Genomic DNA, 23,108 nt, shown 5'->3' with positions numbered 1-23,108 from the left:
ACTACAACCTTGGACAATGGAAATTAACTCAACTTGAAAAAAAAAAGAATTTGAGGGTCTAATCTCAGTTTTAGGATCAGTATTGTGGTTTTCATCACGGTCATGCATTTTTGGACCATTTCTATACCTTTGGCCGAATCTTCGTGTGTGCATCGGAGTTCACAGAACAAGTCCAAATGTGTTCTGTGGACTTGGAGAAGGCGTTCAACAGGATGGGTCTGGGAGTTTTTTAGAGGTGCTTCAGGAGTATGATGTGAGCCGTTTGATCCCCGTACAACCGGTGTCAGAGTAATTTTAAGAAGTCTTGCCAACTCAAATTTTCCCATGTATTGGCAAATACCTTTGCTTAAATTAAGTTATTCCTAATTTTATTAGCTTTTTTTTTCATTTCAATTCATGTAAAAAAAGGTAGAGCTGGAGATAAAAAAAAAAACTGCAGGAAATTAGCCAGAGATAAGCATCGCTAACCCGAACAAGCAAGAAATCGCTGAGTGAAAGCGAGCAAGAGTGCAGGGCCATCAATATTCTGCTGGCCGAATTCCAAGAAAACAAAAAAATGCCCTCCCGCTATCCGCTTATTTTTTTTTTTTTAACTGCAATGTTTCCAGTGGCCCTGACTGATGCGGCTGGCACAACCTGCAGAATTTTAACAATATCGTCAATGTCCCTTGAGGTGGCTCGCGCGCTAGCTTGTCGGCCGTCGTATTAGAGATGCCCACAGGCGGTTTTAGCAAGTCATGGCTGCTAATTAAATGGAAGAGGCCAGAGCCTTAAGTGAACTTTTTAATGGTCGCTTGGATGCGTTTGTAACCCCACCGACAGTCGACTGTGATTGTAAAAAGAAGAGGGGAAGAAGCTATATATTTGTATTTCGTTTTCAATTCAGTTTAGGTAGAATCATTCTCTGACAACTGACGGAAGCACGCACCGCATGTCCCATGTGGGGTAATTTACAACGGGGTTGCTTCGAGTGGACTGCCTTGACTATAGGCTCATCTCTTTCCTCTAATTTCAAGTTCCGAGGTCCTCGCTTCTCGCTCCTTTGTTTACATGCTAGCATCTCCCACCAGAAAGTTAATCGTGGAGGTAGGAGATGACAAAGGAGTGAGGCGACTTAAGTGTATACAGAAATGTGTTTTCTGGACCAATCCTATGCAGTTACTGGGGTTATTGGTGCAAATTTTACCTTGTCTAAAGTGTATGTGGATTCGGGCCTAAGTTGTATGCGGTTCCAGTTCCAAATGCTAAATAGTAACTGGTCCAAATTATGGTGTTTTCTGTTCTGAATTCAGTGTGCTTGCTAGTCCAAATTGCAGTTGGCTCCTTTTCCGAATGCTATGTATTTCCAGGTACAAAATGTGTGTGCTTCCAGGCTCAAGTCATATGTGGTCACAGGTCCAAATTATTTGTTTTACGTGTGCCAAATGCAGTTCCTCAAAAAAAACAAAGTACTCAAAAGGCACAATGCGTAATAGCAAAACTAAACTGTTTTATGGCTTTTTAGGTCTCCCAGGTCTAACATAATTCTTCCTGATACATTTATTCATGTTTTGTGCTATTTTTCTAAAGCAGTGAAAACAGTCTTTTTGTTGTGTGCCCATTATCTAACTACGTAACTCTTTTGGATTTATGCCGATGCTGAGCATTTATGTTGAGATATACGAGGTGAGCAACCGATGAGACTCCATTTTATGTGTTCATTTGAGAGTTACGAGTGATGGGCTCAGTGGGTGAACCGTCTCCATCATACTGCTTGAATGACGGTGTGGCTGACCTTTAGGATTGTTGCGCTCATGGGTCATAAGGTATGAGGGTGTTGGGAGGCAGTAAGCGGTCGTCACCAGCTCGGAAGTATTTTTTGATGACGGTCCAGGTGACTGAAAAGCAAGCCATGCACTCCAAAGCTGGCTCATTCATGAATCACCAGGTTAATGATATGAATCTTTGTACTGATTCACAGTCATGAGCCTGCTGGCTAGTTGATGTCCAGTAGAAAGGCACATTAGCAGGCTCATGGGAAACAAAGTGTCTCAAATTATGAAGTTGAATCAGCATTGAGCTGATTGATTGATTGATTGATTTGAGTTGACAGACTCACAGAAACAGTGGATTCAGATGAGTCCAATGAACTGGGAGGCTGACAGGAGTTAGCGGACTCAACGGGCACAAACTGGACTCAGATGATTCTGTTGAATTGACTGACGGATTTAAGGTAGTGAACATTAAATTCACTGGAAGTACCGTGGACTCTGATGAGTCAGTTGAAATAGGAGACTGACTCAGGTCAGCAGACTCAACAGAAACACTTGCATGATCTGGTTTGCGGACTAAAGTTAATGGCCTGATGGAAAGAGTTGACTCAAATGAGTCAGCTGAATTGGGAGACTGACTGGAGTTAGTGAAATCACTGGAAACACTGTGGCCTCAGATGATTCACTTGAAACGGGAGACTGATTCAAATCATCAGACTTACCCAAAACACAGCAGAGTCAGATAATTCCGTTGAATTGGATAAATGACTCGCATTTTAGCGGATTCACAGAAATTCTGTGGACTCTGCTAAATCAGTTGAATTGGGACTAACAGACTACTGTAAACACCACTCACTCAGTTTTATTGTGAGACTTGCGTGAGTTAATGGACTCACTGGAAAAAAAACAGGGACTCAGAGGATTTGGTTCACAGACTTCACTCCAGTCATTGAAAACACTGATTCAAATGAATCATGTGACTAAGATCACTTTAGTGAGTGACTCAAACAATACACATTTACTAATGCATTTACATGTTACGTTTCCTTAATGATATTTTCATCTATTTAGCACTAGATCACACACTGTGATGTCCTGGGTGGATCCTCGTCACATTTTAGCCGCAATAAATGGCAGAGCGGACGACTCCTCTGGGACGCCTGGTGACAAATGTGGCATTTAGAGGCAAGTAACTAAATAAGAAAAGGTGATGCATGCATACAGAGCGACATGAAAAAAGAAATTGGCTGTTTGTCACTTTGGATAAGGTCACAGTGTAACGCGATGTAATTGACTGCAGTCGGGACGTTGCACTCACTCCCCCCCAAAAAAAAAGCACACAACGGCGACATAGCCTGCTTGTTATCTGGCTTCCGAGTAAATGAATGTCGTTATCGGGGCCATCGTTGTAATTAATGTGATAATTTATTCATGCATCTTTTCAAACAGGCCTCTGAAGCAAAGTAAACACAAACGTGTAAACAAGCACTCTTTAGACAAAAGTATTAGGACAAAATAAGAGCAGACTTTTTGATGGAATGCATTCATTTTAGTTATGTGATGGTTATTGGGCACTAACGCTAATGTACCTCGGGCATTCAACAGCAGGCAAGTCTGCTTCGCTTTTGGCATTCAAATTATGTTTAGAGAAATTGACAGATCTTGTCCCAGGTAACTCAAAAGTCATCTTGGAATAAATAAAACAATCCGAGCAAATTGTTGGTGTTGATGCCATTCCTGTTAAATCCGCTAACGTGAGTCCATGAACTAATCCATTTGAATCCTCCATGTTCGTCTGTGATACAATATAGTGGCATTCACTCCATAACTGATGCTTCCGATTTCCCTCCAATTGCAATCCAAAATGATTCACTTTGACACAGATGAGATACAATGTGATTCAATCAATTATGATTCCATAAACTATCAGCTGCTCCATTTGCGACGCATTACAATACAAGTCATTCCAATTATCATGCGAAACAATCGAACTGGAACGATCAAAGAATTTAAATCTGTTTTGAGAATGAAAACTTGAGGCCTTGAACTGATACAGAAACAGTGTCTGAATCTGCACTGTTTCTAGCGAGTCCACTTGCAGACTGAACTTAGTCAGTGAACTGATAAATCGGAATCATCGGAGTCTGCAAGCTCAAGTTAATCAACCAATACTTCCAATACTTGAATCTACAAAGTGTGCTGTTTTTGCGAGTCCACTAATTCAGCATTCGCCAGCCAAGGGATTTCTCGGATCCCGGTTAAAGGAGATCTCAGACTCCGATTCAGTACAAAGATTTGAGTCATTAACCCGTCCAGCTCTAATCATTACATCACAATAGGAACGAAATCTGCCACAAGACTCATTTCCAAAGACATTATCTGTTCTCTAGACGTGTACTTGAATTTTGCACTTGATGGGTGGCCAGCCACTCTAGAGACGTCACTATTTGTATGCAAGTATTCCTGGTTGAGTTTGATGTGTCATGCCGCTTAATTAAATTTGCAGTGCAGATAGACTTTAATTGCTTTAATGTTTAATTGGAGAAATGCACGGCTTGACTGGCATTTGTGATTGAAAGTATTGCTGAGAGTGACTGCTAAGCTTATTTATAGTGCGTTGTCGTTAATAAGCAAATACATACGAGCGCTTCCCGTCACGAGTGTTTTCACAAACACGCCGTAATGAGACGTGTCGGGAAGCGGGAGGCCTCCTTTTCCCTGACTTCCCGTGCAGCTGCACCGGGCAGATTGAGAATTAGCTGTTAGTGCGCAGAAATTATTACCTGCTGAGCGTGACCCCACTGGCAAACTACAGCATGAAAGACGCTTTTCAAACGACTCGAGCACCAACTCGGGAAGAATAAAAACAGGAAATCAAGCGACTGCTGGCTCGCGCAGACTTTTATTGGCAGCCATTGTCGTGCTCGCGTCTTTCATCCTGTGTCAGCTCTGCTAATAAAGTCACTTCTTTGCTGCCATGCTAATAAAATCAATAGGGGGGGAAAAGCTCGAACAGGTGGCTAACAAAGGTTACCCAGGCTATTTCGCACAATATTGGATTAGACATGATTCCCTTCAATTACTCTGTGATGCAAAAAGATTTTCACCAATTACACATTTTAGTCCAATAATGACTTAATAAGTCAACACGATTCACTCCCATTACAAAATGATGACAAGATGATTCAATTCACACCTAAAGCAATGTGATTCACTCCAATTCTGATATGATCCAATTGACTCCAATAACTATGCAATACAGACGATTTACTTCCATTTCAAAACATTGCCTTCCACTCTAATAACAATGAGTTCAATTCTGTTCCTTCCCATTACGACACAATATATTACAATACAATTCACTCTAATAACAATAAAATATAGTTCATTGGAACTACTATTTGGTAGGCTACTATTCTTCTGACAACTATGTGATACAAATGTGATTCATGGCAATAACTATGCAATATGATGTGATTCACTCATCTAAGATGCTCCAGTTACAAAGCGATGCAATTTATACCAAAAAGGCAATGACACGGTCCAATATGATCCAGTACCCTCCAATAACAATGTGATCGAAAAAGATTCGGTCAAATTATGATGTGACGCAACATGAGTCATACGAATAACGATCTGATACAGAATAAACGATGCGGTTCAATCGAATTCACTCCAATTATAATGACTTAATTCAGATTACAAAATGTTACGAGTCTCAACAATAACGATGCAGTTTCCCATTAATTATGATGCGATACAATGTGATTCACCTGAATTAAAAATAATTAGTAATATGATTCCTTCCAATACCAGTGCAATACATTTTTCATGCAGTACAATACTACGGACTACTCTAGCATTGCGATTGGATATGATTCACATCTGATATGTTGATTTTGACACCAGTTCCAATAATATAGATTTTAACTACTTAACTATGTGATGCGTTAAGATTTAATCAAATAACAATTCATGTTTTGGCATGTTTTTGGCACTCACTACGTCTTCACCGCTGGCCTTTCACATGGCCAGAAGGAAGGAAATGTGACGTCTGCACGGTGCTCTCCAACGCTGGAGTTTTTTTTTTTTTTTAATCATGAAAAACCACCGCCGCCCAATTCAAAAACATTTTTTATGACTTCAATTGTATTGTCAATCGTAACAAATCTGTGTTTCTCTCTGCGGCACGGTGGACGCCTGGTTGTCACGATGGCCTCACAGCACAGAGGTCGTGGGTTCGATTCCGGCCCCGGCCTTCCTGAGTGACGTTTGCATGTTCTCCCCGTGCCGGCGTGGGTTGCCTCCAGGTACTCCGGTTTTCTCCCACACTCCAAAAACATGCATGTAATTGGACACTGTAAATTGCCCCCAGGTATGAGTGTGAGCGCGCATGGTTGTTCCTCTTTGTGTGCCTTGTGATTGGCTGGAAACCAGTTCTGGGTGTACCCCGCCTGCTACCCAATGACAGCTGAGATAGGCTCCTACACCCCCCCGCAACCCTTTTGAGAAGAAGCGGTACAGATAATGGATAGATGGATGTTTCTCTTGCTCATTGTCGCTTAAGCCACTCCTCAGAAGCATGCATTGCAGCGGTTGCCCTTTTCTTTCAACTTGTCTTGCCTTGTCTTGTTTTAATTTCATTAAAAGTTCTCTTCACCTCCAGGGAGGCGCTGGAACTGTATTCTCTTTTTCCCTATCTTTTTATTGGATGCGCAAAGCTTGCCAAGACTTCTCCTGCTGGGGTGCTTAAGTTGCTCACACGGCGTTCCGGTCAAAATTGGACGAAAGCGTCGACAGCAGTGATGCTTTTAGCGGTTCAAATGTGTTTATGACACAGCGGGTTTACCCTTGTTTGTCTTACAAACACACATCTGGATTTATGAAGTATATTGTTCGCACTGGGAAGCTGTCTCCTATCACTTTATGGAATATTATTGCAGTGGTTCTCAAAATAGGGTTGCCGGCCTCCCTGGGGTCCTTGAAAAAATTTGTGATAGATTATTAGTCATGTTAGTTGTCTAATTTTAAAAAACTGCATAAAAAATGGATACTAAACCAAGTAGAGAATTCAATTCCGACAGAAAAATTAAATGCTGTGGAATCAGTTGAATTGTTGAGATGGAATGTTTGTAGTGTTATGAATAGCGGCCTTATTGTGTCCTGAAGTTTGAGAATATTTGGAAGTTTAAGTGGTTTGAATATGTATTAGCAGGATGGAGTTATAGGCTTGATTTTTCTTGTTGTAAAGTCTCATTAACTGGATTGTTATTTTGTTTGTTTTTGTGTACAGTTGTAATCAGAGATTGGCCGTCTGATGAATGTAATTAGAATCTAATTAAATCAGATAAAAAAAACGTTTTCATCACTTAGCAACTACAACATAACTTTATTTTTTCATCTATTCGAAAATTTGTAGATAGAAGTCAATAATGCAGACATTACCCATCAAACTATTTGTAAGCCATTTCAAATTACGAGGTTTACCGTGTGCTAAAGTGTGAGTTCAAATTGGAACCGCAGCAGGCACTTCAAAGCGTCAGAAAGGAGGGAAGTATCTTGACTTTAAAGCGACTTCATTAACGGGTAGATGCCACGCCAAGCGACAACGGCAAGGAGGAGCCGACGTCGTCAGGTGTGTGGGTGAAGCGCCAGATGCCAGGCCGTCCAAACGACTCCTCCCTTAATTGGGTCACGTCAAGAGATTTGACAGTGATACATTGGGTTACTGTGACGAGGCATCTGTGCTGCTGGAAGGTTAGAAATCCAGCTTGTTAACAACTACACTAGATTCTGCACAGAATTTTTGGACTTATTTTAAATGATGATTTTTCAATTTAAAATAGGTTAACTTAAAGGGTGATTCCATTTATTTCAATGTATTTTCTAACGCACTCAATAAAAAAAATAAGTGACAACAACAATAAAATCCCCCCCAAAATCACCCATCTTTAGGCTATAGTGCTTTTTTAATGTAAATCTGAAATCAAATCAATTAAATAATGTTAACTATATATATTTTTTTAACTCGCGAAAAGAAGTGTCTATACATTTTAATGAATTATTTCTGGATAATAATTACCCTTTCAAAAAAAAATTCCCAAATTGTTGAATCTGGTGCACTTTTGTTTCTTACTTTTATTTCAATGTTATATAAAAGTTAATTGTATTGATGAGAATATACAATTTTAATGGCCAAATACATCTCTTGCATTTATTTTTTATGTACTTTTTTTAAAATTACACAATTTTATGACACATTTTTAACTTAATTTACGAGTTTAAATTGGTTTTATGAATCTAATCAGCCACATAATATTACAATGAAACATTATTTAAAAAATATAATGCTAAGATCAAAATAATAAAAAGTAAATAACATTAAAAATTTTAAATAATATAATGAATATAATGTTTTTTTCTTTACTTATTTTTTCATTCATTTATTTTTATATAGAATTTTAAAAAAGACTAAATGCAAAATAAGATTTATTTGTGTTTTTACTTATTTTAGAAAGATGGTGCCAGTTTGACCACAGAACAGATTATTTGCATTCCACTGTTTCCATTCCTCATGCGTTTGACCTGAGAGAATTCCACTGTTTCATGAATTATTACAGATATGCTACTTTTTATAGCGCTTGGACCTAATGAAGCTTGTTAAGTTGATCATGAGGAAACTGGAATTTGTTGTAAATTCATTTAATGAAATAGTGTTGTGCGTGTGTGTATATATATTGTGTGGGTGGTTTACGAGCACGTATATGCAAAACAACCAGAAAATGGAGATAAGCAGGCGAGGGCCTGCGTTGGAGACCGAGGCGTGCTTTAATGTGTAGCTGAATGATTCATACACGGATAATGCATCCTACCTGCTCCAGACGTGTGCGCCCGTTAATGCGGCTGCTGACATAGCCATATTTTAGTTTATTTATCTTGCTTCTGCTCGCGTTGGTTGCCGCCATTTGTTTATGGCGGTGACAGCCAGCTTTACATTGATGTGTGGGGAAACTAGCGGGGAATTTCATCCGGGTGGCAGGAGAAGAACGATGGACTTAAACACAAACACGTCTGACTAGATTGATGGAGTCCCAAGTATTTGTAGCCCAGTGAAGAATAGGTTTAAACAGGTAAGATTATATGTGCAGACCCGATTACATGATTTCACCAAGCATGAGACAATCTATTTACTTCATTAAGGGACACTTAACTGATGTTACAATGTCACTTTAATAGGTTTGCATGTAAAAATTACATCAGTACTAAAAGGCTCCAAGACTCTGTAGTGATTTCAGTTGTTTTGTTTTGTTTTTTTCTGACGAGATTTCCAACAAAATGGCATGCCCCCTTTTGGAGCTTGGCTTATTTTTTCCCGGTTTTAGCTGTCTACGTCACAAAAGGGAGGCAAGCGAGGTAATATTGCTCAAATTGTCAGTTCTGTTGTCTTAAACGGCGACCCAGCACCACCAAAATGCAAATGCTCATGACTACCCTTGTCCACTTCAACCTGTCGAAGTATAAAAGTGTTTTACACAATAGTTTAGATTTATTGTCATCAAACGTCAGCTCATGTGATTACCTCCTCAAAATAAAAATACTGTGCCGATTGATTACACAAACCCAACTGGTTGTATTTCGGACATTTTACTGGCCCGCATGGGTCTTTAACACGTTTTTCAAGTTGTTACTTATTTCCTAATTGCTCCAAAATGATTAGATTAAAAAAATGACAACATTTAAGTTTCCTGATCAAAAAATAGAGAAACTGAGCTTGCTAGTGAAAAATGTAGTGATGGGTAGATGAGGCATCCTGTATCGTTTCAACACAGTGACACAACGTATAGACACTGTGTTGCTGAATACTGACACCTGGTGGACATGCAGGAAACATTTGACAGGGTCACCTGACACTGATCTGTCAAACTAATTTTATCCAATTCCATTGATTAGCGACGTGATGTGTTTTTATATATCCTATTTCGTATTACTTTCCATCGCACTAATTACTGCAGCCCGGCCCACGGTAACAACACCATCGTCAAGTTTGCTGACGACACGACAGTGGTCGGTCTGATCTCGGAAGGTGACGAGACAGCCTACAGAGAGGAGGTCCAGAGACTGACGGCTTGGAGGACAACAGACTGCAACTCAACATTGCAAAAACAAAGGAGATTGTCATCGACTTCAGGAGGAACAAGACGGTGCCTCCCCCCCTCAGCATCGAAGGCGCTTGTGTGGAGAGGGTCCACACGTTCAAGTTCCTGGGAGTACAGATCTCCGATGACCTTTCTTGGACACACAACACCACAGCAGTGGTAAAGAAGGTCCACCAGCGTCTGCACTTCCTGAGAGTCCTCAGGAAATTCAACCTGGACAGGAAGCTGCTGCTGGCCTTCTACCACTCGTCCATCGAGAGCCTGCTGACGTACTGTGTCTCCACCTGGTACAGCGGCTGCACTGAGGCGGACAGAGTGAGGCTCCAGAGGACGGTCAAAACAGCGCAAAGGATTATTGGCTGCCCTCTCCCCTCACTGTCGGACATCTACACCGCCCGGTGCCTCAGCAGGGTTCTCAATATCGTCAAAGACAATACCCACCCGAACTCACACCTGTTTGACCTGTTGCCCTCTGGCAGGCGCTACAGGTGCATCAAATCAAGGACCAATAGACTGAGAAACAGTTTCTTTCCAAGAGCCATCTCCATTCTAAACTCTCACACACACACACGACCACCCTTACTTTGCAGAACAGCAACGTGATGTGTTTTTATATATCCTATTCAGTATTATTTCCCATTGCACTAACTATTCTCTTATTTATCTAATTTATGTATTTATCTGAATTATTGTTGTATTGCACTGGAGAGGGGAGCTCTCTGATCTCGTTGCACACTTGAGTACAATGACAAAGGGATTTCTGACTCTGATTCTGATTAGGTATTTGCTTTCACATTATTTTTACATACACGCAATTTCATAAGAAAAATCTTTGCTATTCGAGACGCAGTTGATAAATTAAGAGAACATCTGTCTGAATGCCCAAGTAAAAGTGTTGTGAATGACAATGGACTCATTGTAATTAAAGATTTTTATTTAAAAAAAAATTTGTTTCTCCAGCGTTTTGTTATTCAGTCTATTTCTTTTTTTGAGGCAATTTCCCCCGCCTTTGAGAAGATCCTCTCACAAGGCACTGAAGAGGCCGGTGTGCACAACGCCTGTGTGGCTAATATAAATAGGTGAGGGAACGTTGCCTCCATGGACTTCCAGTATAAGAGCGGGTCTTCCGTACGTGCAACGTGTCCTGCTGACATATAGCGCTGCACCTCTGAGTGCGCATCAACAGTGACGTCTTCCATCTTGCGGATATTTAATGCAAAGTAACGCGCCAATAACTCGATGCTTGTTTTGAGCGTCCATCCTGTTGACAGATGCGCTTCCTTATGAACACAGTTTGGCGCGCGACCGCTGTGTCGACACGATTCTGGTAGTGGTCACGTGACTTTCTTAAAGCGGTACGCGCACCGACACGGGGTTTGCCCTGGAAGCTCGGCGCGTGCAACGGCGCCTCAGTGTTGCTGGACCCATCACTAGAAAGCTTAAATCTTGTCCTCCTTTTTTTCCAAAAGTGTGAATACATGTCAACTGCGTTTAATCTTATTAGATAGTATTAACATTTAAATTGTTAAGCTCTGTGGGTGGAGGAGGGCCCAGAATGCAGGGAAGCTAGGCAAAGGTAACTTAAAGGGAGTTTAATTAATGAAATAACAGGGCAAACAGCGTGCTAGGGAAAACAAACGTAACAAAGTGCAAAATAACAACGGATGAACAAAACGTGACTGACAGAACTAAACTTGACTATGAAACAGGGACAGTGACAAATAACCTGAGCTGTGAGCTGTGAGCTATGAGCTATGAGCATGAACGAGAGCAAGAGTAACAGTGGCATGACGAAAAACCAAAGCAAGGGCAGTGATGTCGGGAAATAGGGCAGTGCACCGACGACGAGTAGTCCGTGAAGTAGGCTTAAATAGTGGCAGTAATTGAATGAGTCAACGAGAAACAGGTGCGGGACAGGTGGCGCGTCTCTCCAGCGGCGAGGTGATCAAGGAGTCACGAGAAACAGGTGCGTGGCTGGTCGGCGCGTCTCTCCGGCCAACACGACACGCGCTGGAAGGGAACGCCCCCTCGCCCGTTGAGCAAAACATAAACAAAAGCATGACATGACGGAACGGACCATAACAGAAATTTAAACAAAACTACAAAAAAAAAAAAAAAAAAATGCCAACCGACACTCACAGAGAAAACTCATCTTTATCATTTGCGGTTTGAATGATGCGCTTCAACTTTTTGCTGACAGTTTTGGTTTTTATTTTTATTTAATTTACTTATCTGTGGCCTTGTATGCAACAATAAAAGTAAGCAAAAACAAATTCTACTTAGTTCATTGAAAGGGGATGTCAATCCCAAAAATGTCTTGACAATATGTTTTAAGCACCTCCACAAGTCCAAACACAGAATTTTGATTAATATTCCGTTTGTGGAATAGGAGTGAAGCTGCAAACCATGTGAGGGGGGGTGGTCATTTTGCCACTTTATGTCGACTGAAAATGACATCACAGTTGCTCAGGGACCAGGAAACAACAAATCAACATTTTGTCCCCATTTCCAGTCAACAGTGTCAAAATTGCCGCCCCGTGAGATGGGATGAAAAATGGGTTGCTTAATTCATGTTCCACAAATAATATAAATATTCATAATATTTATCAGAATGGCTTGTTTAGAGGCTGCATAGAATATAGTCTTGTAAAGATTTTTCGTGGTTTGACGTCCCCTTTAAACTGATTTGGCTCCGCCTAAGCAAATAGTCCAGGAAACAGTGGTATTAGCCAGGGAGTTAGCCACTAACACATCATGCTAACGAGCCAAACTTTTTAACACTGACAAAAAGAAATAAACAAATGGAGTTTGTTTCACACAGAGTTGGACGATTAGTCCACTACTTGGCAAATCCTGACAGTATATTACGTATGTCCACTCCTCTTTGTACGTGTAACGTGTCATTAATGTATCACTGAATCACATCAGTACACCTGGATGTTTGTGTCCTTGCCATCATTCTTTTAACAACCCACATTAATGATAAGCACTGACCGGTGATGTAGGCCAAATTAATGGTTTAGAACACTCAGGCAGAATTATATGTACAGTAAAAAGTCAGTGCTTCTGTAATGTAAACCAGCAGTCATAGGGGGGGACTTTTGTCCAATCAAATTGCTTGGTTGGAACTATCAGTTATCTAATCTTCTTTACTGTGCTTAATATATACATTAAATATTTAGTCCACGCCTCAAAAATATTCTACAAACGGCAACAAAAAAACAAAGATTTAGTAATTGTTTGAAAAAAAAAATAAAATTGCCAAACAATTCAGGGCGACACACTAGCGCGCACACAAATACACAATCACCCGCACACTATCAGGCATACGCACGCACGCGCACAAGAGGAATTAATCGGCTCATCATCATGAAGTTAAAATCTATTCATCTTGACCGCAGTTTGCTTCTTGTAAGCTGTGCACTTAATTACATTGCGAACCTGCTACTTAAGCATTGATTCAGTTCAAAAGAATTAGTCGTTATACAACCGCTAAAGTGAAGCTGTTAATGACTCCCTCCTGTATGCAAGAATGTAAACAAAAAGGCTTTACTTTTTGGGTTTTACATGTAAAGTTTTTCTTTGCGTGACGACATGCGCACATATTTGACCTCTCGCTTCGTTGATGGAGCCAACTCGTTTATCTTTGCACATTTTGGCAATGCACTGAGAGAATTGTTGACAGGATTAACAGCAAGCGGCTTTGAATAGCAAACACTGATAATGTTTGCACCCCGCTCCAAATGGAAGTGTAAAACCCCCGTCAAATTACCAACAGCGACGTGCGGGTTGAACTGGCCATTTCACTGCGAGGAGCCAAGTAAAACTCTGCGAGTGACAAAGCAAATAAAAGCCCACCCACGGCTTAATGGGCCCGTTTAAACCCAACACTCATAGCTAAAGATGCGTTGTGTGTTTTATTTTTTGTATTTGATCAAATGCTTGGCATTTGACAGTGATGCCCTTGACATCACAGGAGTTAAGTTCCAGATCCGCCCACAAAAAGTAAAACTATGATATTGTGATATATCCATGATGCTGATTTTATTTTAGTATTTTTGAGACTTTCGTGCGATATGAGACAACGACAACAACTTCATCTGTATCATCTGTTAGGCCCGGAGCAGCGGCGCTTGGCAGAGCGTGAAGAAAGAGGGTCATGGCGACAGCTCGGCATTGGCGCGATGAGCGCACGCACATGCTGACGCTCGTTAGTGGTTTGTGCGTCATATTTATTTCAATACGCTGTTTTTTTTTTTTTTAGGAGGGGGGCACGACAGAAACAAATACACGGTATTACAAGTTATCATCACTTGTGAGTTATTCCCAGGGTTCTAAATCAACTTTTCTGAATAGCAGCCAATGTGTCTGGTGACTCTCTAAAGTTACCTGCCAATGAGAATTTCCGCAAGCCAATTTTGTTTTCATCTATCTCCCTCACTATCTGTTGTCTTCTCGCGCTGGTTGTAGTCTAGACTGTAGAATGAAATACAGGCAATTTGGCTGCAAATAAGCATATTGAACATAATAATGTAGCATTATGACATCATATTTTTGGGGAAATGTAGGAGCCACAGCCAGGGATTGGACGTCATTTGAATTTCAAAGATTCCGGTTCCAAACGATTCGTGATTCTTTTTGGGTTGTCCAGTCATTTTTCGTGGCTCGCAGCACAGACTGAAATAACTTCTTTGCGGAATATGCATATACTGAGTGCGTGTTTCCATCAACAAAACGAGCATCCGTCAGTGATGAATTGAAGGACCATCCGTCAATACTGACAGAATGGAATGCCTACGTCTGGTTTGATTTCCGACAGAAGGAGAAAATCACACTGCGCTCATGTAAAGCGAAGCGACGTTTTCACTGGAACCCTTGTGATTGCCATCGCACGCTGCTGTGTGACTTTTGCTTCCATGTGATGCAGCGCTACATGATGTTGGCAAGTCAGGGAGTGGATTATTTGATCAGAATAAAGATATTTCTTGAGGGAAAGGTGTCATATTAGAGCCAGGATGAGGTCATTTGAATTAATTAGAAAAGCAATTAAAGTCCTTGCACCCCTTGACAAATTCTTGAAATGATCCTCAATCATTGGCTCCCTTTTCATCCCACATGATACCGTGTCGTCAAAGGCTTGCAATTTGGTGTCACACCTGTTTCAAGAACACAGTGCATGAGTCTGATTGAGGCTCACTTCGGTGCATTGCTTCAGTCGAGTTTGCCCCAAAATGGCTGCGTCAAATCAACATGGCTGACATCCTGTTTTAGTTAAGGCATCGGTCCTTGAGGATTTTTTTGGAGCATGCTGTTATGATGAACATGTTCACCAAATTTCTTATCTATTGGTGGGACTGCTGTCAAGGGCTGGAATTGTTCAGCTACTGGTTGACTTTTGCTCAGGATACGTTAAGTCATGTGACCATCGTACCTCTCATGCCATCATACATTGTAGCCAGCGATCTTATGTCCATCATATCGTTTACATCATGTCATGTGACCAAAATGGCTGCCTGGAATTTTACAAATCAATTATCTCAACAAGGGTGCCTGTAGTACACATCCGTCATATGTCATGATCAACATGGCCAGCTGAAGTCACAAATCCATCATGTCATCTGACGAGCATGTCATGTCCATCATGTCCTGCGACCAACATCTTTATCATATCACGCTCATGTCCTGCAATTACCTTAGCCATCATGCCCATTGTGTCACATTTCCATAACGTCATGTGACCAACATCCCCATAATATCTTGATGCCACCTGTCCTACAAGTTACAAGTCTAAAATGTTATTTGACCAAAAGGGCCATTACTATGATGTCAAATCATGTGACACGCCCATCATGTCACATGACCAACATGTCCATCATGTCCTGCAACTTCCAAGTCATTAAGTCAAATGACCATGTCCAATGTTCTCTCTGTCACTTGCTTGGCGCACAGCAAATATGTGCAGCACATTAATAAAAAAAAGAGAAATAAAAATAAAATCTGAGATTTAATGTAATCTGTAATTACATGTTTCCCTCATATAAAAAAATGAAAGCTTGATTTGGCACATGTGCAATTCAGTTTTCAGCTCAAGATGGCTTCGTCACCAATGCACAAGATGCAAATAATGAGTCTGGTCCAGTCTACATGAAAACGCACTTCACCGTATCTGCAGAATTTATTTACCATTTGGGCATTTCGTTCACACAAGAGTTTAGGAGCCTGACAACGATAGCTCTAAGAAATGGTGAACATCAGAGATGGGCATAATGTAGGCCACATTATACCTTTCCGTCATTGTCCCTCCTTCCTAATTCAATCGTCCTCCAAACCTCGTCCATCCTCGTCCTTGTAAAATGTTTCCGCCCTTGTAGTTCTCCACGCCGAAACAAAATCCTCATGGCAACTCTGTTCATTTAAATGAACAAAAAGTCTTTTTAAACTTCACAGATTTGGTATCATATTTATTTTCCTGTTATTGCTGAAAGACAAGAGTGAGGCAATGTTTGCCTCGTTAGTGACGCAGGTTGCTTTGACATCTTTCATCGACCAGAATGTCCCTCATGTTATTTTCACTCAAGCATCAAAGCTCCGAATCTATTTGGACACATTTTGAAGGGAAGCCTCAATGCTTGATAATTTACTCACCCATCTCTACGGATAACTGTGTAATGACCCAAAGGAGAAGATCAACCTTGATATCCATCCAAACAAAATTTACTTCGATGATTGTGTTGAAATACTAGTAATTGTTTCACCTACAATTCTTCTGTGATTTTTCTTCCTCCTTTCGGCTAGAACTTCTTGTTCTCTGTAAAAGTATGAATTTTAGAAAATGATCCTATTTCATCTCATGTCAAGCATGTGCATCATGTCACGTCAATCACATCACATTCATAATGCCATGCGGCCAACAAGTTTATTACACCATTATGTTGAAGTCGTGTCCCTCATGTCACGTGACCAACATGTCATGTCCACTAAGTCACAAGTCCATAAATGTCGTGCAACCAACGTCTGTCATGTCATCATCTTGGCCATATTATTTTTTCCTCCTTTTTTTCACAAATTGTTCTGGATTATTTTCTATTTCACTATAATTCTTGTTTGTGTTGATCTTGGAGTTATTTAGCACGTTCACTTCAGTGGGTGGGCTTTGTCTAACTTCGCGTGTCAAAGATTGCATGGAGTTAATATTACAGCATTGTGAAACTGTTTCATGCGACAGTCGGGTGGGGTTGCTCCTGCGTGCATTCGCTCTGTAGTCTCGTCAATATTTTATTGCTCTTTTCTTCTTGTGCTCTTATTCGGATACACTTCATGAACTTAAAGGTTTATTCTTGTTCTTTTTTTTGTTCTTTTTTTTTGTTTTTTACAAAGCGGCCTATCTTTACGTCTCAGACAGTTTGTTATCAAGCATTATGATTTGGTCACAATAATCTAGGACATATACTTCTAAAACACAGAGCGTCTAACATGTTAAACTTCCAGATTTGAAATACAACCTTTTTTACCATGATACTTTTTTTTATACATCATTTAATGTATTTGTTCATGATATGTTTTTATATTATTTGTTTTTTCTTTGCAAAATGTATTTTATCAAATGTATTACTTGCCATCTTTATTTCCTTTCCATTCTCTGTTATTGTATTGCATTTAACTTTTTGGGATTTTTCATTTTTTATATTACATGCTATTTTTATTTAATTAGATTTTATTTCTTTATATTAATCATAATCATGATTTAATTTCCAATTATTTTACATTTTTGTATTTCAGTATTTTTTTGTACTTGATTTACATTTTTTTTATTTTGTTTATTCCTATTTAATTTGTATTTTACCAGTTTTATTAGCTTCTATCGTTATTAAAATTCATTTCGAGCTTTCTTTTAATTTTTTTAACTTAATGTGTGTCCATCTTTATGCAGCTGTTTTTAGGTATATTGTATTTGGTTCATTCCTATAACATTTTTAAATGTATCTATTGTGCTTTTATTTATTGTTTTTTAGATACTCTTTTGAATCTGTCATATGTATTTATTTTTTTATTTGTTTCTTTTATATAGTTCAATTCTACTTTTAAATTGCATTTATTTTGAGTATGTCTCTTTCTATGTTATATTTGTAGCTTTACCAGGAAATTCTATCCGGCCTCCCAAAAAATGTGTGTTAATGCACACCTAACCTAAAAAATGAGCACTGAGGGGAGAAAAAAAAACATACGTGCCATTGAGACATATAGCCTTCATAAAAATATGCGCCCTTATATAAATCTGCATGAATAAAACTCAACTCAATTAAAAATATATATATTTCGTACATAACCTCAAATCCCCCAACCACCCCGGCTCCTCGCCTGTGGTGTGGAGGTAACAGATGATTGATGGAAGCTCATTATCAAGACATTCTCGCCGGACTGTGAAGATAATGGCGGTGACAGATTGGTAAAGCATCTTGGCACATTTGCCGCTCGCTAAGCCGGGAAGATGCAATAATGATATTTGAATATCAGTTTCCGCCAGCTGCCGTTCGATTTATCCGTAACTCGACGAGATGTTTACATTCTAGACTACCCTGATTACCATTGTTTGTCTTCTCTGACTTGACAGCCTCCTTTTGATGGCAAAACATTGACGTGGAAAATGTGGCAGGTAGCGGAGGAAGTAATAGTTGTGGTTGGGGGACGGTACATGCAGTAGATTGCAAATATTAATTGCAAGTGCTACATGTTCTAGTACAGGAACAAGAAGATTTGGGGACCTTAAGCCGAGCAGATAAATTGACTTCAAATTTAAATCTTTAAAAAAAAAAGAAATAAATTAATAAACAAAATAATCTAGTTTGAGAAGTGCGGAAAATCTGATATATAACGGGAACACGACTATTTGTCGATGCGTTTCGGCCGTCTCCATGGCATCACAAACAGTGTCACTGTTATGATTCAACAGCCGTGCAAGCTAGTGGCTCAGACCAAAAACGTGTTGCTGCCTTATTTATTCAAAAACTCCCATAAATCTCCACATCCGCAAAGAATGTCTTTTTGTGGATCAGGCAGAGAAGTGTCTTGCTGCCAGAGCGTGGAGACTATCTCATAATTTTAAAAAAGCCTTTGGCTAAATTATTTCCTGTTACATACAGTCGTTCTATTTTTTTCTGTTCCACAAAAACAGAATGTTGAATATTGTTCTGATATATGAACAACATTATCAAAAGCGTTTAAATTATGTTTGAATACATACAAAGAATAATCTTATTTTGATAAAGTAGGTTTGTGTCTAAAAAGAGAGAAAGTGTCATGTTGAGCCATGTTTCCGGACCCAAATGCAAGGAAGCAGATGAAATCATTCAGGAGTGCAGTGGACTGAACCATATTTATTAACAAAAACAACAGCAAGGGTACTGTGGTAGTATATCATACAAAATCAACAAAGTCGTAATAAAAATCTAAACTCAAAGAAATAAACCTCACCACTAATAGAAACAACAGAGGGAGCTGATTGGTCAACACATCGGATTGGTTAAACGAACACAGGTGGAGACCATCACAGAACTAGACAGACACATACTGTACAAAGTAACACAAGGAAAACACGAAACTAATTTGAAATAAAAAAAACTCAATCAGCAGTCAGATCATGACAAATGAAACCAAAGACCAAAAACAGAGCTGGTAGAAGGGTGTCTAGACAGACGGGATCAGTGCCTCCCAATCGGGGCCAGTCCAGTGGGCGTACCGGATGCCAGACAAGAGGCAAGGGTGGCCGTTTCCTTTTTCATTTCCTGTTTGTCTGCATGGTGGAGGACCCAAACGCAGGGAAGCATGGCAGGAGTTAAAAAAAAAATTGTTTTTATATCCAAAAGAACAAAACAGAAGGCAAACAAGGTACTTGGATAAACAAAAAATACTCAAGTACAAAATAACACGGAAAAAAAAGCCACAAGAGGTGGCTCAGACTGGAGGACAACTGACATGGACACACAACAGTAGACAATGAACCGACAAGGACTGAAAGGAACCAGGGAACTAAATGCTAACAAATTGACAAGACAACAAGGAACACCTAGACAAGACACAAAGGGTTGGAGGAAGCTGATTGGCCATCCCAAGGGATTGGGTGATCGAACACAGTTGGACACAATGAGCATGACAAGACCGATACACAAAAGGAACACAAGGAAAATAATTGAAACTAAATTCTAAAACCTAGAACGACAGAACCAGACCATGACACTGTTTTATTTAATCTATTTATTTGTAAATTTTGTTACATAATACTATTTTTACATAAACTATCATTTTGGAGACTCCTACTCCTTTCATTACACATTTTGTCCCCGCTGCAAGTGGACTACTACGCTGTTGTTGGTGAATCATTTTAAGATGATGTAGTGATGTCATTCGGGGCCACTGCATTAATAACAGCTGACTTTATGGCCGATAAGCAACGGATTGATTGCAAACGTCAGACCTCGGACTCTATCTGCTGTGGTTAAAGGCCAAATGACAGGAGTAACAGAGTCTGGTTTTTGGACGTGTTTATCAGCAGCGGCGTCCCATCGCGATGGCCATAAATCCTCTCGTCCCCACTCCGCTTGATTTTTTTTGTTGTCCTATCGGAACGGCGTACGGCCTCCCGGGATGCGAGCGGGGCGAGTTGGAGATGAGGGAGGAAGTGACAAGTTGGCCTAAATTGCAATCGATTGGCTTCTTTGAGCCTCTTTTCTCAGCGAGGTAAAGAGTCCACCAGGAGTCGTGGCCCAGCTCCAAATGAGGGAGCTGTCACGCGCTTTCGATTCACATTGCATCCTTCCCCCTTCTCCTCATTTTCTTCGTCTTCGCCGGCCAAAATATCTGCACACTTGTGAATCTTGACTGCACACTGCTGCGCGGCTCCATTATAAGAACAGATTGGACTGTTCTAGAACGATTATGGATCTGTGAGTGAATGCAATACATCAAAGGAGACCCTGGAATCAGTTGTACCTCAGCATGAGTGGTTTGCATTGTAGCTTGAATTCTGAGCATATATTCCTTGACATTTCAAGAGGATCTTTTTTTTAATAGAAGGCAGAAGGGAGGTAATCAACAAGAAAGGTTGTAGTCTAGGTTGGATGGAAGGAAGGAAACAGTATCTATGAAGCGCTGGAAGAAATAACGGATGGAAAGTAGGACAATTGGACGGTATAAAAGGAAGGAATAAAAGAATGAAGGAGAAAGGCTGGGAATGAGGGAGGAAGTGAGCTAAGAAAAAAAAGGAAGGAACTTAGGATGGTATGAAATGAAGGAAGCAAAGATGAAATTGCGGACAGATGGTACGCAAGGAAGGATGGAGGGCATATGTAGGGCGAAAGGATGGCAGGAAAAAATGTAATGATGGAAGGTAAGTTCAACTGAAAGAAGATGGAGAGGAAACAAGGATTATGTGAAAGGAAGCAAGAAAAAAAGAAAAGGATGGAAGGAAGAAAACAAAGACGCTAGGTAGGGGAAGAAGTGCGCATCAGTTGGAGGCAGAGAAGAAGGATGGTTAGAACAGTAGGATGGAAGTTTTATTGAATGAAAAGGAGATGAGAAGGAAACCGATGTGTGACAGGAAGAAATGAAGGGTGGAAGGTCAGATGGAAGAAAGGTAAGGATGGCTCGGACTAAGGATGGTATGAAAGGAAGGAAGCGTGTGAAAGGAACCAAGGATGGAAAAAATGAGGGAGGAGGGTCACTGGTTTGAAATATTGAATGTAGGTTGGATTAATGTGAGGAAGGTTGTAGGTGATAATGAAGGATGGAAGGAATGCGGCTAAGCTCAAAGACAAGAACCAGTGGTGGTATGAAGGTAATCAATGAGAACAGAAAGGCAGGTAGGAGTTCAGAATATATTTTCATTAGAATTGAAATCCGAGCATTTGTATTTCTGTTGTCTTTTGAAGTCATGTTCCAAACATGACTTTGGTGGAATTTTGAGTTTTTTTTCCCTTGAAGTGAAACGCCAAGGAGATTTCTTTTGGCATTTGAATTTGATTCCCGAGCGCCATTTTTCTTAGAATTTTCTTTGAAATTAAGAGTACTATGCATTTGCTGACACGTTTTGGCGACAGTCTTGTGCCTTCTTCTGAGAGTCACATGATGGTGTCTTGTGACTCGTCTTTATGATATTCTGATGTTCGATGAAGGCGTGACCCACCTGTCAATTCTGACTAGTAGGTCACGCCCCCCGCTGTCCGTTCACTCCTTTAAGATGCTGCTCCAGGTGATAGAGGCTCCCTCGTCCCTGTTGATGGTCTTCGTGTCTCACTTGCGGATGGCCTCCCTAATCCAGCGCTGATGTTTGTTTTCGTCGGTGCGGATGACTCAACAAAAACAACTTTGTCTGTTGTAAACGAAGCAGCGAATCCATCAAGGCAAATTTAACTCAATACTACGTTGTGTGTTCTATGCTTGCATGACTCCGATTATTCTTTGCATACGCGTATCGATGTAAACATATAACGGTCCACATTGCGGATTATCTTGACAAGCGGCTGTAAAAAGTTTATTTTGGCGTTTAAAAAATTGGTTGGCGAGTTCCGCCACACTGCTTTAATTCCGTATTTAAAGGCGGCAGCAGAAGTGGCCGGAAAGGTGCAAACATCTGGCATCATACAGTATGAGGCCAACTTTCTACTTTCATTACCTCCTCACCCCTCCTTTGTCCCTCACTGTCTCCCTCGCTCTCTCTTTTACTTTTGCCGCATCAATAACATTTGAAGAATCACAAATATTTCATGGGCACACTGCTGCTGCTGCTGCTGGATGAAGTCCATCAACTTGAATGGATTCCATCAACTTGCCGCATGATTTGCATTTCTTAAAGCGGGCGGGCTGCATGCATTATGCAGCAGCAGCAATGCATTCTGCATAAATCCACTCGGCAGAGTCCGTATTTCACAATCTAACCTTTCGCAGGTTTGCTTACCCGCACGAGGAGTAGGCGGACAATTATGGCGAGACCTGTTTTGTAAAGCGCCGTCATGTGTGCAATAAAAGGCTTTGATTGACAGACTTGCATGTGATTTGCACGCAGACCTCACTTCACTTCCTTCCAGTTGACCTCTTCATTAGGTACACAATTGAAAACAAGAGAGGAAGTTGAACATCTGCCTTCAAAATCAATCTCCTTCGGGTTGTTTCCGATCATCGCCTCACACAATAGACATAAACAGAGTGA

The 23,108-nt window shown here is 40.4% G+C and overlaps 1 protein-coding gene across 4 annotated transcripts in view; it reads left to right on the top strand.

Moving 5' to 3' along the window:
* LOC148338014 (leucine-rich repeat and immunoglobulin-like domain-containing nogo receptor-interacting protein 2) overlaps nucleotides 1-23,108 on the top strand; it is a 125,872-nt gene that overhangs the window by 38,828 nt on the left and 63,936 nt on the right. Inside the window, exon 3 of one of the 4 annotated variants that reach the window (XR_015842967.1) lies at nucleotides 9,764-9,912. The exons of 2 other annotated variants lie outside the window; for them this stretch is intronic. The gene's annotated coding sequence lies outside the window, so the exon portion shown is untranslated. Of the gene's footprint in view, nucleotides 1-2,822; nucleotides 2,937-9,763; nucleotides 9,913-23,108 lie in introns of those variants that run through there. One more of the 4 variants, XR_015842966.1, reaches the window with a different exon arrangement.

Source organism: Idiotropiscis lumnitzeri, chromosome 4 (assembly GCF_059441095.1).
Source record: "Idiotropiscis lumnitzeri isolate Australia: NSW breed Sydney's pygmy pipehorse chromosome 4, RoL_Ilum_1.0, whole genome shotgun sequence".
NCBI lineage: Eukaryota > Metazoa > Chordata > Actinopteri > Syngnathiformes > Syngnathidae > Idiotropiscis > Idiotropiscis lumnitzeri.
The sequence above is the reverse complement of the archived record's forward strand: the minus strand, read 5'-3'. Positions and strand labels throughout refer to the sequence as shown.